We start from the raw sequence: 13586 nt of genomic DNA, 5'->3' as shown, positions 1-13586 counted from the left end.
AGTACGAAACACGGGCAGCCGACTGGACCGATACAAAAGCCTATCCATCTTAAAGCCCATTTGTTTTTGTTTTTTGCGAGGAGAATCCCATATTTCTTGAAGAGGGGGAGATCCCAGAAAACCCTCCTTCCTCCTTGCTTCCACTTATGCCGCAGCTCGCTCTCCCGCTTTCGTCTCCCCCCAATTCCCCCCACTCCCCATCTTCCTCACTCGTCCAGAAAACCCCTGCTCACCTTCTTACTCACTCGTACAGAAAACGCATGCTCCTCTTCTTCCACTCCTACAGAAAACCCCAACCCTCTTCTTCCCCACTCGCACTGCCACTAGGCTCGCCTCTGGCTACTCTGCTCAAACTCGTGAGCTCGGCGCGACGCCCGCAAGGAAAATGGAGTCGGCTGGCCCCAGCGTCAAGAAGATGAGGCTCCCGCCAACGGCGACGCCGGTTGTAGATCCCACACCCGGCAGCGCAGGGAGAAGCACTGAGCCCCCCCATCCGGATCTGGGGAACCGGTAGAATCTCCGGTGGACCGCATCTGCGATCTCCCATACATCATACTCGAGGAGATCATCTCGCTTCTCCCCACCAAGGATTGTTGCCGCACACGAGTCCTCTCAACTCGGTGGCGCCCGATATGGCGCACCGCGCCCCTCAATCTTGACTGTCGTCAGATTTCTGTCCTTCCTGAATTTGATCTCCTCAGATCCATCGTCTCCTCTCACCAGCAGAGCCCTGTTCAACGCCTCTGCATCCCGACATGCTACCTTCTATCGACACCCTGCACGGTGGACGCTTGGCTGACATCCCTTGAATTTGGAAAACTCCAGCAGTTTGAGTTCTACCATTACCATGAAAGTTTCATACCACGAACACACCAAGAATTTGTGCCCACACCACCATTGTCCATCTCGAGGTTTTCCTCCTCTCTCCACTCTACCACCTTTGCCTGGTGCCATCTACCACACGATCTGGTACAAATGCTTCGACTCACACTGATAAAAAAACTTTCGCTTGTGGTGGTTTATCTGTCTGAGGCCTCACTGCACAGCATCATTCGCAACAGTTCCCTGCCCTGGAGTGCTTGCTGATTGTTTTGGGAATAGAAATCCCTACCAGTTGTCTCTAAATAAAGTCGCCTCACCTTAAAAGCATTGGAATTTGTTTTGAAGGTCAGCAGCTCATCATCAAAGATTCCCCTTCACTTCAAAGGTTGCTCCTTGATGATTGTTATAAACCTTCGCAAATAATTGTCGTCTCTGCGCCCAAACTGGAGACCTTGGGTGTAATTCGTGATCCATTTACTAATCACATGAAGTTGGAGTTTGGCTCCTCACTTTTTCAGGTACTGTATATTATCATCTACACATTTGTAATCATAAGATGCATTTTTCAATTGTGCGCATAAGTTTTATATCATCTTGGAGTACACTTTGGGTACTAATATTATGTTATATGCTCAATGAAGAGTTCGTCCATGGATAGCCTATGAATGCTGCTGGATTCTGTCAAGATCTTATATATCGGATTTTTTTAGTTTTGATCTAAACATAATTATTGGCTTGCTGCGATGCTTTCGATCTCTGGAGAATTTATATATAAAGTTGATGATTTCATGCACATTGAAAGCCCGTATATATTGTACTAGAATTTACCATTCAGTTGTCGCTCTTTCGACATACTCTTTTTTCAGACATTAACTGTTTTCAATCTTCATGTCTACTTAGGCACTGCTACCACATGGAGAAAAAAGTATAACCAATCGGTGGTGTAATAAGCACTAGGATTTTCTCAGTTCTCATCACATTCGTTTGAGGACAATAACGATGGATGGATATGCATCCAACTAGGCAAACAGAAGCTTTGTCACATTCTTCCTGTTGAATGTGTGGTTACTATTGTCCATGAGGCTTATGTTTTTCGTAAAGAGATTTCTCATGGACGGACATGTTGAACAGCAAAAAAAGAAGTTTTAGGTGGACAAATGGGCTTCTGAACGTGCTCGGCCTCTATTTACAACAACTTGTAGTCATCCTCCAATATTTTTTTTGCATAGGATGTTGATTTTATGGATCAGATCGATCCATTTTTTGTGACTGCGAAAGAGAGTGGTTGGGTTAGATGTTATTGCCATGTTCAATCTGGGTCTTGTCTAAATTTGATGAACAATTAATCCTTAGGCGTTTGTACTATTTGTAAGCTTCAGTTACATGTTGTTGCCCTCGTACTCCCCTCTGCCTACCACTACACTATAGCACCTTCCACTCCTCCGGTTCGTTCGCGTCCGAGGCCTCGCCGTCGTTCTCTGCCTTGGTTCGGTCACTGTGCCTGCCACCGTCTTGCATTGTCAACATGGTCAACAACCAACAGGAATCAAGAGATGAATGTATGTGGAGAGGCTGACAGTAGGGACCCACCAGCGTCATTGCATTACGCAAGTAGGTGCCTCGTTATTACTCCTACATGCCAAAAAAATACTTCCTCCTAATTGTTTGACAACTAGGTCCCACGCCATTGTCAATGTTGTCAATAAACGAGAAAATTACACAATGATCGGATAACACCAGGGACGCAGCAGCCTGCCTAGTTGTTTTTTAGTTTTAGAGACAGAGCTCAACTGCGCACTATGCGGGGGCTGTGGCCCGTCTAGCCCACACTTACGCTTTTATTTAAGCACATGACGAGCCTAGTTGGTATCTTTTTTCTTTCTTAAAAGTGGCTAGCCTAGTTCTTTTTTTTGGCGAATACCCAACCGAGGCCTACTTGCTTTTCTCTGCCCTGTTGGGCCAAAAATCTTTCAAGACGAGGAGGGATGTAAGTAGTAAGAAATGGGCTTCCCCAGAAAATGGTCTATAAGTTGTAAGGAATGGGTTGTAAATTTTTAAACCAAAGCCAACCAGCAATTACATTAAAATATGGTTTTTTCTGGATTTCTCTACTCTTATAAAAAGCAGAGTTGGTGATGATGGTGTGCCTGCCATCCTGCAATATAGGCCGGCTGATCTATATCTAACGGATAGGAAGGAAACTATGACAATTTACCCGCACTCCTCTCCACATTTGCAGATACGGCCTTCTGCTACCTCTTGAGCATGTGTTGGTTTTCCCTTGAAGAGGAAAGGGTGATGCAGCAAAGTAGCGTAAGTATTTCCCTTAGTTTTTTAGAACCAAGGTATCAATCCAGTAGGAGACTACACGCAAGTCCCTCATACCTGCACAAACAATCAAGAAACTTGCAACCAACGCGATAAAGGGGTTGTCAATCCCTTCACGGCCACTTGCAAAAGTGAGATCTGGTAAAGATAATAAGATAAATATTTTTGGTATTTTTGTTGTATAGATTGAAAAGTAAAGATTGCAAAATAAACGGCGACAGGAATAGCTAGTTGACGGGAAAATAATATAATGGAGAATAGACCCGGGGGCCATAGGTTTCACTAGTGGATTCTCTCAAGATAGCATAATCTACGGTGGGTGAACAAATTACTGTCGAGCAATTGATAGAAAAGCGCACAGTTATGAGAATATCTAGGCATGATCATGTATATAGGCATCACGTCCGTGACAAGTAGACCGAAACAATTATGCATCTACTACTATTACTCCACACATAGACCGCTATCCAGCATGCATCTAGAGTATTAAGTTCATAAGAATAGAATAACGCATTAGGCAAGATGACACAATGTAGAGGGATAAACTCAAGCAATATGATATAAACCCCATCTTTTTATCCTCGATGGCAACAATACAATACGTGTCATTTCCCTTTCTGTCACTGGGATCAAGCACCGCAAGATTGAACCCAAAGCTAAGCACTTCTCCCATTGCAAGAAAGATCAATCTAGTAGGCCAAACCAAACTGATAATTCGAATAGACTTGCAAAGATATCAAATCATGCATATAAGAATTCAGAGAAGAATAAAATATTGTTCATAGATAAACTTGATCATAAACCCAATTCATCGGATCTCGACAAACACACCGCAAAAAGAATTACATCGAATAGATCTCCAAGAAAATCGAGAAGAACTTTGTATTGAGATCCAAAGAGAGAGAAGAAGCCATCAGGCTAATAACTATGGACCCGAAGGTCTGTGGTAAACTACTCACACATCATCGGAGAGGCTATGGTGTTGATGTAGAAGCCCTCCATGATCGATTCGGCCTCCGGAGGAGCGCCGGAAAAGGCCCCAAGATGGAATCTCACGGGTACAGAAGGTTGTGGCAGTGGAAATAGGGTTTCGTGGTGCTCCTGGATGTTTTCAGGGTATATGAGTATATATAGGCGAAAGAAGTAGGTCGGTGGAGCTGTGAGAGGCCCAAGAGGGTGGGGGCGTGCCTGGCCCCCCTAGGCGCACCCTCCTGCCTCGTGGCTTCCTCGCTACTTCCTTGACATCCACTCCAAGTCTGCTGGATTGCGTTTGTTCCAAAAACAATCATCGCGAAGGTTTTATTCCGTTTGGATTCCATTTGATATTCCTTTTCTGCGAAACACTGAAATAGGAAAAAAAACATCAATTTGCACTGGGCCTTCAGTTAATAGGTTAGTCCCAAAAATAATATAAAAGTGCATAATAAAGCCCGTTAAACATCCAAAATAGATAATATAATAGCATGGAACAATCAAAAATTATACATACGTTGGAGATGTATCAAGCATCCCCAAGCTTAATTCCTCCTCGCCCTCGAGTAGGTAAATGACAAAAACAGAATTTCTGATGTGGAATGCTACCTAACATAATTTTCAAAGTAATTCTCTTTATTGTGGCATGAATATTCAGATCCGAAAGATTCAAGATAAAAGTTTAATATTGACATAAAAATAATAATACTTCAAGCATACTAACTAAGAAATTATGTCTTCTCAGAATAACATGGCCAAAGAAAGCTTATCCCTACAAAATCATATAGTTTGGCTATGCTTCATTTTCGGCACACAAAAATGCTCCCATCATGCACAACCCCGATGACAAGCCAAGCAATTGTTTCATACTTTAGTAATCTCAAACTTTTTTCAACTTTCACACAATACATGAGCGTGAGCTATGGACATAGCACTATGGGTGGAATAGAATATAATGATGGGGGTTGTGTGGAGAAGACAAAAAGGAGAAAGTCTCGCATTGACACGGCTAATCAACAGGCTAGGGAGATGCCCATCAATTGATGTCAATGCAAGGAGTAGGGATTGCCATGCAATGGATTCACTAGAGCTATAAATGTATGAAAGCTCAACAAAAGAAACTAAGTGGGTGTGCATCCAACTTGCTTGCCCATGAAGACCTAGGGCATTTGAGGAAGCCCATTTTTGGAATATACAAGCCAAGTTCTTTAATGAAAAATTCCCACTAGTATATGAAAGTGACAAAATAAGAGACTCTCTATCATAAAGATCATGGTGCTACTTTGAAGCACAAGTGTGGAAAAATGGATAGTAGCACTATCCCTTTTATTTATTTATTTTCTTTCTTATTTTTTTAGGACAATGCTCTATTAATGATGATCATCACACTTCTATTTATTTACAACTCAATGATTACAACTCGATACTAGAACAAAATATGACTCTATATGAGTGCCTCCGGTGGTGTACCGGGATGGGCAATGAATCAAGAGTGACATGTATGATAAATTATGCATGGTGGCTTTGCCACAAATACGATGTCAACTACATGATCATGCAAGGCAACATGACAATGATGAAGCATGTCATAATAAATGAAATGGTGGAAAGTTGCATGGCAATATATCTCGGAATGGCTATGGAAATGCCATAATTGCTAGGTATGGTGGCTGTGTTGAGGAAGATATAAAGAGGTTTATGTGTGATAGAGCATATCATATCAGGGGGGTTGGATGCATCGGCGAAGTTTGCACCAACTCTCAAGGTGAGAAAGGGCAATGCACGGTACCGAAGAGGCTAGCAATGATGGAAAGGTGAGAGTGTGTATAATCCATGGACTCAACATTAGTCATAAAGAACTCACATACTTATTGCAAAAATCTACAAGTCATCAAAAAACAAGCATTACGCGCATGCTCCTAGGGGGATAGATTGGTAGGAAAAGACCATCGCTCATCCCCGACCGCCACTCATAAGGATGACAATCAAATAACACCTCATGTTTCAAATTTGTCACACAACGGTCACCATACGTGCATGCTATGGGACTTGCAAACTCCAACACAAGTATTTCTCAAATTCACAACTACTCAACTAGCACGACTCTAATATTACCATCTTCATATCTCAAAACAATCATCAAGTATCAAACTTCTCATAGTATTCAATGCACTTTTTATGAAAGTTTTTATTATACCCATCTTGGATGCCTATCATATTAGGACAACTTTATAGCCAAAGCAAATTACCATGCTGTTCTAAAAGGATCTCAAAATGATATAAGTGAAGCATGAGAGACCAATAATTTCTATAAAATAAAACCACCACCGTGCTCTAAAAGATATAAGTGAAGCACTAGAGCAAAATTATCTAGCTCAAAAGATATAAGTGAAGCACATAGAGTATTTCTAATAAATTCTGATTCATGTGTGTCTCTCCAAAATGTGTGTACAGCAAGGATTATTGTGGTAAAATAATAATCAAATAATCAAATCATACAAGACGCTCCAAACAAAACACATATCATGTGGTGAATAAAAATATAGCCTCAAGTAAAGTTACCGATGGACGAAGACGAAAGAGGGGATGCCTTCCGGGGCATCCCCAAGCTTAGGCTTTTGGTTGTCCTTGAATTTTACATTGGGGTGCCATGGTCATCCCCAAGCTTAGGCTCTTGCCACTCCTTATTCCAAAATCCGTCAAATCTTTACCCAAAACTTGAAAACTTCACAACACAAAACTCAACAGAAAATCTCATGAGCTCCGTTAGTATAATAAAACAAATCACCACTTAAGGTACTGTAATGAACTCATTATTTATTTATATTTGTTTTAAACATACTGTATTCCAACTTCTCTATAGTTCATACCCCCCGATACTAGCCATAGATTCATCAAAATAAGCAAACAACACACAAAAAATAGAATATGTCAAAAACAGAACAGTCTGTAGCAATCTGTATCAAACATATATTTATGTAACCCAAAAAATTCTGAAATAAATTGGTGGACGTGAGTAATTTGTCTATTAATCATCTTCAAAAAGAATCAACCTAATCTCACTCTCCAGTAAAAAATGGCAGCTAATCTCGTGAGCACTAAAGTTTTTGTTTTTTACAGCAAGATCGCAAAGACTTCTCCCAAGTCTTCCCAAAGGATCTACTTGGCACAAACACTAATTAAAAACATAAAACCACATCTGAAAATAAGCTAGATGAATTATCTATTACTAAGAAGAAACAAAAATAAAATTGGGTTGCCTCCCAACAAGCGCTATCATTTAACGCCCCTAGCTAGGCATGAAAGCAAGAATAGATCTAGGTATTGTCATCTTTGGTATGCAATCCATAAGTGGCTCTCATAATAGATTCATAAGGTAATTTAATTTTCTTTATAGGAAATTGTTCCATGTCTTTCCTTAATGGAAATTGGAATCTAATATTTCCTTCTTTCATATCAATAATTGCACCAATCGTTCTAAGGAAAGGTCTACCAAGAATAATAGGACATGTAGGATTGCAATCTATATCAAGAACAATGAGATCTACGGGAACATAATTCCTATTTGCAACAATAAGAACATCATTAATCCTTCCCATAGGTTTCTTAATGGTGGGATCCTCAAGATGCAAGTTTAAAGAACAATCCTCAAAATCACGGAAACCTAGCAAATCACACAAAGATTTTGAAATCGTGGAAACACTAGCACCCAAATCACACAAAGCATAACACTCATGATCTTTAATTTTATTTTTTAATGTAGGTTCCCATTCATCATAAAGTTTTCTAGGGATAGAAACTTCCAACTCAAGTTTTTCTTCATAAGATTGCATCAAAGCATCAACGATATGTTTAGTAAAAGCTTTATTTTGACTGTAAGCATGAGGAGAATTTAGCACGGATTGCAACAAGGAAAAACAATCTATCAAAGAGCAATTATCATAATTAAATTCCTTGAAATCCAAGATAGTGGGTTCATTGCTATCTAAAGTTTTAACCTCTTCAATCCCACTTTTATCAATTTTAGCATCAAGATCTAAAAACTCCGAATCATTGGAACGCCTTTTAAATAAAGTTGACTCATCTCCAGGCCTATCATTATCAAGATTCATATTGCAAAACAAAGATTTAATAGGGAACACATCAATAACTTTTAGATCTTCATCTTTATTATCATGAAAACTAGAAGAACACGCTTTCACAAAGCAATCTTTCTTAGCACGCATCCTAGTGGTTCTTTCTTTGCACTCATCAATGGAAATTCTCATGGCTTTGAGAGACTCATTGATATCATGCTTAGGTGCAATAGATCTAAGTTTCAAAGAATCAACATCAAGAGAAATTATATCCATGTTCCTAGCCAACTCATCAATCTTAAGCAATTTTTCTTCAATCAAAGCATTGCAACTCTTTTGCGAAGTAATAAATTCTTTAATATTAGATTCAAAATTAGAGGGCATCTTATGATAATTTCCATAGGAATTGTTGTAGGAATTACCATAATTATTAGAGGAATTACTAGGAAACGGCCTAGGATTAAAATTACCTCTATACGCGTTATTGCCAAAATTGTTCCTACCAACAAAATTCACATCCATAGATTCATTATTATTCTCAATCAAAGTAGACAAAGGCATATCATTAGGATCAGTAGGAGCACTCTTATTAGCAAACAATTTCATAAGTTCATCCATCTTTCCACTCAAAACATTAATCTCTTCAATTGCATGCACTTTTTTACTAGTAGATCTTTTCGTGTGCCATTGAGAATAATTAACCATAATATTATCTAGGAGTTTGGTAGCTTCTCCTAAAGTGGAAACCTTTACTAGTAGATATTTCCATGTGCACTTCATTACTAGTAGATCTTTCCATGTGCCACTGATATGGAAACCTTTGCTTGACGCCTCGGTAACTATGGACCCGAAGATCTGCGTTAAACTACTCACACATCACCGGAGAGGCTATGGTGTTGATGTAGAAGCTCTCCGTGATCGATTCCCCCTCCTGCTGAGTGCCGAAAAAGGCCGCAAGATGGATCTCGTGGGTACAGAAGGTTGCGGCGGTGGAAATAGGGTTTTGTGGTGCTCCTGGATGTTTTCACAGTATATGAGTATATATAGGCGAAAGAAGTAGGTCGGCGGAGCTGCGAGGGGCCCACGAGGGTGGGGGCGCCCTCCTGCCTCGTGGCTTCCTCTCTGCTTCCTTGACGTCCACTCCAAGTCTCTTGGATTGCGTTTGTTCCAAAAACAATCCTCGCGAAAGTTTTATTCCGTTTGATATTCCTTTTGTGCGAAAAACTGAAATAGGAAAAAAATAGCAATTTGCACTGGGCCTTCGGTTAATAGGTTAGTCCCAAAAATAATATAAAAGTGCATAATAGGGCCCATTAAACATCCAAAATAGATAATATAATAGCATGGAACAATAAAAATTATAGATACGTTGGAGACGTATCACCTTCCCTCGTTCATCCTGTTCTCCCACAAGATAAACTACTCATACAAATGCATCTTCATGTCCCGTGCAATGCACAGGCATCTTGCTAGTAAATATTTTAAATTTCATTCTTTTTTGGCGGAGAATTTTTTTAAAATTTATTTTGATATAATTTATTTCAAAATATTTTTAACGTGACTCGAAATTTCGTGATTAAAAGAGTTCGGATCCCACCGAAATATGAAAAATTTCGTTGAATTTTTTAGCACTGCCCAGAATATATGGTATGTAATGCTAATTAAAAGAATATGGGTTTCAAAATAACCTTAAGAATTAGCAAATGGGTTGTAAATTATTGAAAATAATGGCTAATGGGTTGTATGTTGTTTTCCACAGATTTGGAGCTGACTTCTGGGCCTACTAGGTTGATGATGACGCTGTCCAAAAATAAATTGACGCGTATGCAAGGCTTGGCCAACTTAGTCAACACATAGCAGCGACTATTGGATGTCCATCAAACGGCCGCCGTGCTTCTTCAATCTCTGATCTTCCTTCTCCAGCCACCCAAACCAGCGCCAGCGGGACTACCTGCTCCCTCCTTCCGTGGCCGGATGTGCTGCCGCCAGGCCATCCCTTGACCCACCCGCGCATCCTGTTATTTTTCGGCGACGTCAGCCTCACCCCGCAACCGACCAGTCAGCACTCGTACTCCCCTCAGCGTGGGAATCCACTGCCGCGTCTACCCCGGCGCTATGCCGTTCCCTTCCTAGGCCTCGTCGTTGTCCACTGCCCTGGTGCTCTCGGCGCAGCATGGTCAATGTGGTAAACGAACGACATCCATCGGAAGTGGACAGTACGTGGAGAGGCTGATAGCTGGGTCCATGGCCGCACACAAGGAAATGCCTCCTTATTACACGCAAAATAATGATTCCTCGACCTGACACTTGGGACCCACCGGAAGGGCCTCTGTATTTCGCAAAAAAACGTTCCCCCCACTGACAGCACGAACCCACCAGCTATATCTTTGCACGCAAGGAAGTGCCTCCTTATTATGCATAAAAAATGAATACTCCCCCTGCTAGCTGGGACCCACCATAGTGTGAGGCTGACTTGTGTGCCTACTAAGTTGACGGGGACGGAGGGCTTTGTCAACTTACTCAATATAAACGATTCTAGCTCCAGTGACCGTACAATGTCCATCCAACGGCCGTAGTGCTTCTTCAACCTCTGGTCTTCCTGCTCTAGCCGCCCAAACTAGCGTCGGTCGTGCTGCACGCTCCTGCCACCTGTGGCGGGCTGTGCTGCCGCGGAGGCCTCACTGCCCCCTACTATTCCCACCACTGGTCAGGCCCTGCGGCAACGGCAGCCTCACACCGCAGCCGAACCAGTGAACCCTCGTACTCCTCTCCGTGTGGGCATCCACTGCCGCGTCTTCCCTGGCTCCGTGTTGTCCCCTTCCTTGGCCTCGCCGTCGTCCACCGCCCTAGTGCTCTTGGTGCCACATGGTCAACGTGGTCACGGAGCGACTTCCATCGGAAGAGTATTGTACGTGTAAAGACTGACAGCTGGGTCCACGGCCGAAGCAAGGAAGTGCCTCCTTATTACACGAAAAATAATGATTCCTCCACCTGACATCAGGGACCCACCGGACGGGCCACCGTATTTCATGAAAAAAATGTTTCCCCGCTGACTGCTGGGACCCACCAGCTACATATTCGCACGCAAGGAAGTGCCTGACGGTCAGGACCCACCTGGTTGAAGCGTACGTAGCATTGTCATTCTGGTCACGAACGTGTATGTACATACGATCGGTTGGTCTGCAGGCTGCAGCGATGAACTGTGGCCGTGTAAGGAAGGTCACGTGTCATAGTATAGGCGCGCACGTGTCGTAGTAGAGGCGCGCACGTAGCATGTACACATACGTACAGCCAGGGTGCAAGAAAGTAAATATTGCCGGTGTCCTGGGAACGGGGGTACCCAGACTTGCCTGCCTATGGCCCACGACGTGGCTCCACCAACGGCCCGGTATGTCCCATCTTCAGAAAAAACCATTCAAGACCCTCGTGAGGGCCAAGCCTCGCGAGGCAGACGACACCAAGACCTCCTCGAGGGCAGCCTCCCTAGGCTGGCTCCCGAGGGACGGAGATATCTATGCAAGGGGCACCTCGCGAGGTTCACGTGACGTGAGCCATGACGACCAAGGACAGGCGGGCGCAGTGTACCAGTTTCCTCTTTGGTGCTAAAGAGGCAGGCGCGGGCGAGGAGTCCCGAGGCATCAGGCAAAGGTTTCCATATTGGTGCAACGAGACCAAGACCAGCAGGACAGCAGGACGGAGGTCACCACGGAGCCCACAACAGCATCACCACCAGAACCTTTGGCAGGCAAAGACCACCTTTTGTCAGGATAACTTGTAATAGTTGTCCCCCTTCAAACTTGGCCATTGTGGGATCTCTTCCCGCCTAATATTTGGGAAGAGGACCAAGGCCTCTATAAATAGGACTAGCCGTCACCATAGAAAGGGGACGGATCATTCAGACCACCCTAACCTGCACTAGCTCACCGAGCTCAAGAACACCTCTCCTCAGGAGGCTGTTCATACCTTGTACCTGTTCTTCTGCGACCTACGGGGCAATCCACCACACCACACTGGAGTAGGGTATTACACCACAACGGTGGCCCGAACCAGTATAAACCTCTGTGTCCCGTGTTCTTTGGGTTCGTGGAGCTAGGCCTTGAGATCGTTGCGCGGGCGAGCTAGGGAGGGAGAGTTCTTCGTGCGCACCCCAGAATTCGAACCTCAAGGGTTTGACAGAACCCAGAATCTGACATTTGGCGCGCCAGGTAGGGATGCGCCGAAGCTTCGTCTCTCTGCCAGCTTCACCCCCTTGTCCGGCCCCCATGGCCGGCGCCGCTCCCCAGACTAGACCGACGAACGCCCGCGACGGCGTCATGGGCCTCAGGGCCCTGAACCCCGCCTTGCGGCAAGTACAGTGGCCGCACAAGTTCAAGCCGGAGATGTCGCCTCGCTACGATGGCGCGGCGGATCCATCGGCCTTCCTACTAGCATGCGAGTGTTGGGGAACGTAGTAATTTCAAAAAAATTCCTACGCACACGCAAGATGATGGTGATGCATAGCAATGAGAGGGGAGAGTCGTCCACGTACCCTCGTAGACTATTAAGCGCAAGCGTTCAGCTCGGAGACGTCCCACGAACTCACGATCCAGCAGAGCTCGAGGGAGAGTTTCATCAGCACGACAGCGTGGTGACGATGTTGATGGAGCTACCTGTTCGCACACGAACACGTCACCGTGTACCTCCAACACCGAGGGTGATGCACCGCTGCTCACGTCGAAGGGGACCTGACCGGAAGCACGGTACGCAGGCAATCCGGTGGGTGCTTTTGTTGACCCGAAGCTCCACGCGCCCGGGAGGGACCCCGTCTAGGCGTGCGGCGGCTATGGGCTGCCCTAGGTCGACCTGATTGCCCCTAGGGCCTCGAGGTTCGCCGCCCTGCAACAAGGAGAACAGACGAAGAACGAGGAAGAAGAAGAACTAGGGTTAAGGAGAAAAGATAAAAGATAAAAAGTGGTAAATGATTTGATCGAATGTGTGTTGTTCAATCGGCCGTCACCCATTAGATATATAAGAGGAGGCTGGACTTCCTGTGCAAGGAAAAGGCTTGGATTCACGTCCAAAACCCTAGTCAAATTCGGATTGGTTTTATCCGAACTTTCCAAAATTGTTCGGTTTAAACTGGCTGCACCTTGCGGGTCTTTTTTGTGGTGGTAAACGATCTCGGATGAAAACGAGCCCAAAAGAAATCTTGACCGTTTCGAAGAGACAAACAACTTTCATGTTCAAGGTTTTTTGACCAGAGGTCATCTTGAGGGTCAAATCGGTCGCGCAAAACAGGCTATTCCCTCGCGCTACCCATAAGACATTTGTCTGGTGGGGCGCGCCACATCTCGCCTCGTGGCAGGGCTGTACCCTGATTGCTCTAACTTTTGCATACGAACTCGAATT

This window comes from Triticum urartu, chromosome 7A (assembly GCF_056163025.1).
Source record: "Triticum urartu cultivar PI428250 chromosome 7A, HENAU_Tu73, whole genome shotgun sequence".
Classification (NCBI taxonomy): domain Eukaryota; kingdom Viridiplantae; phylum Streptophyta; class Magnoliopsida; order Poales; family Poaceae; genus Triticum; species Triticum urartu.
This window is presented reverse-complemented; position numbering follows the sequence as displayed.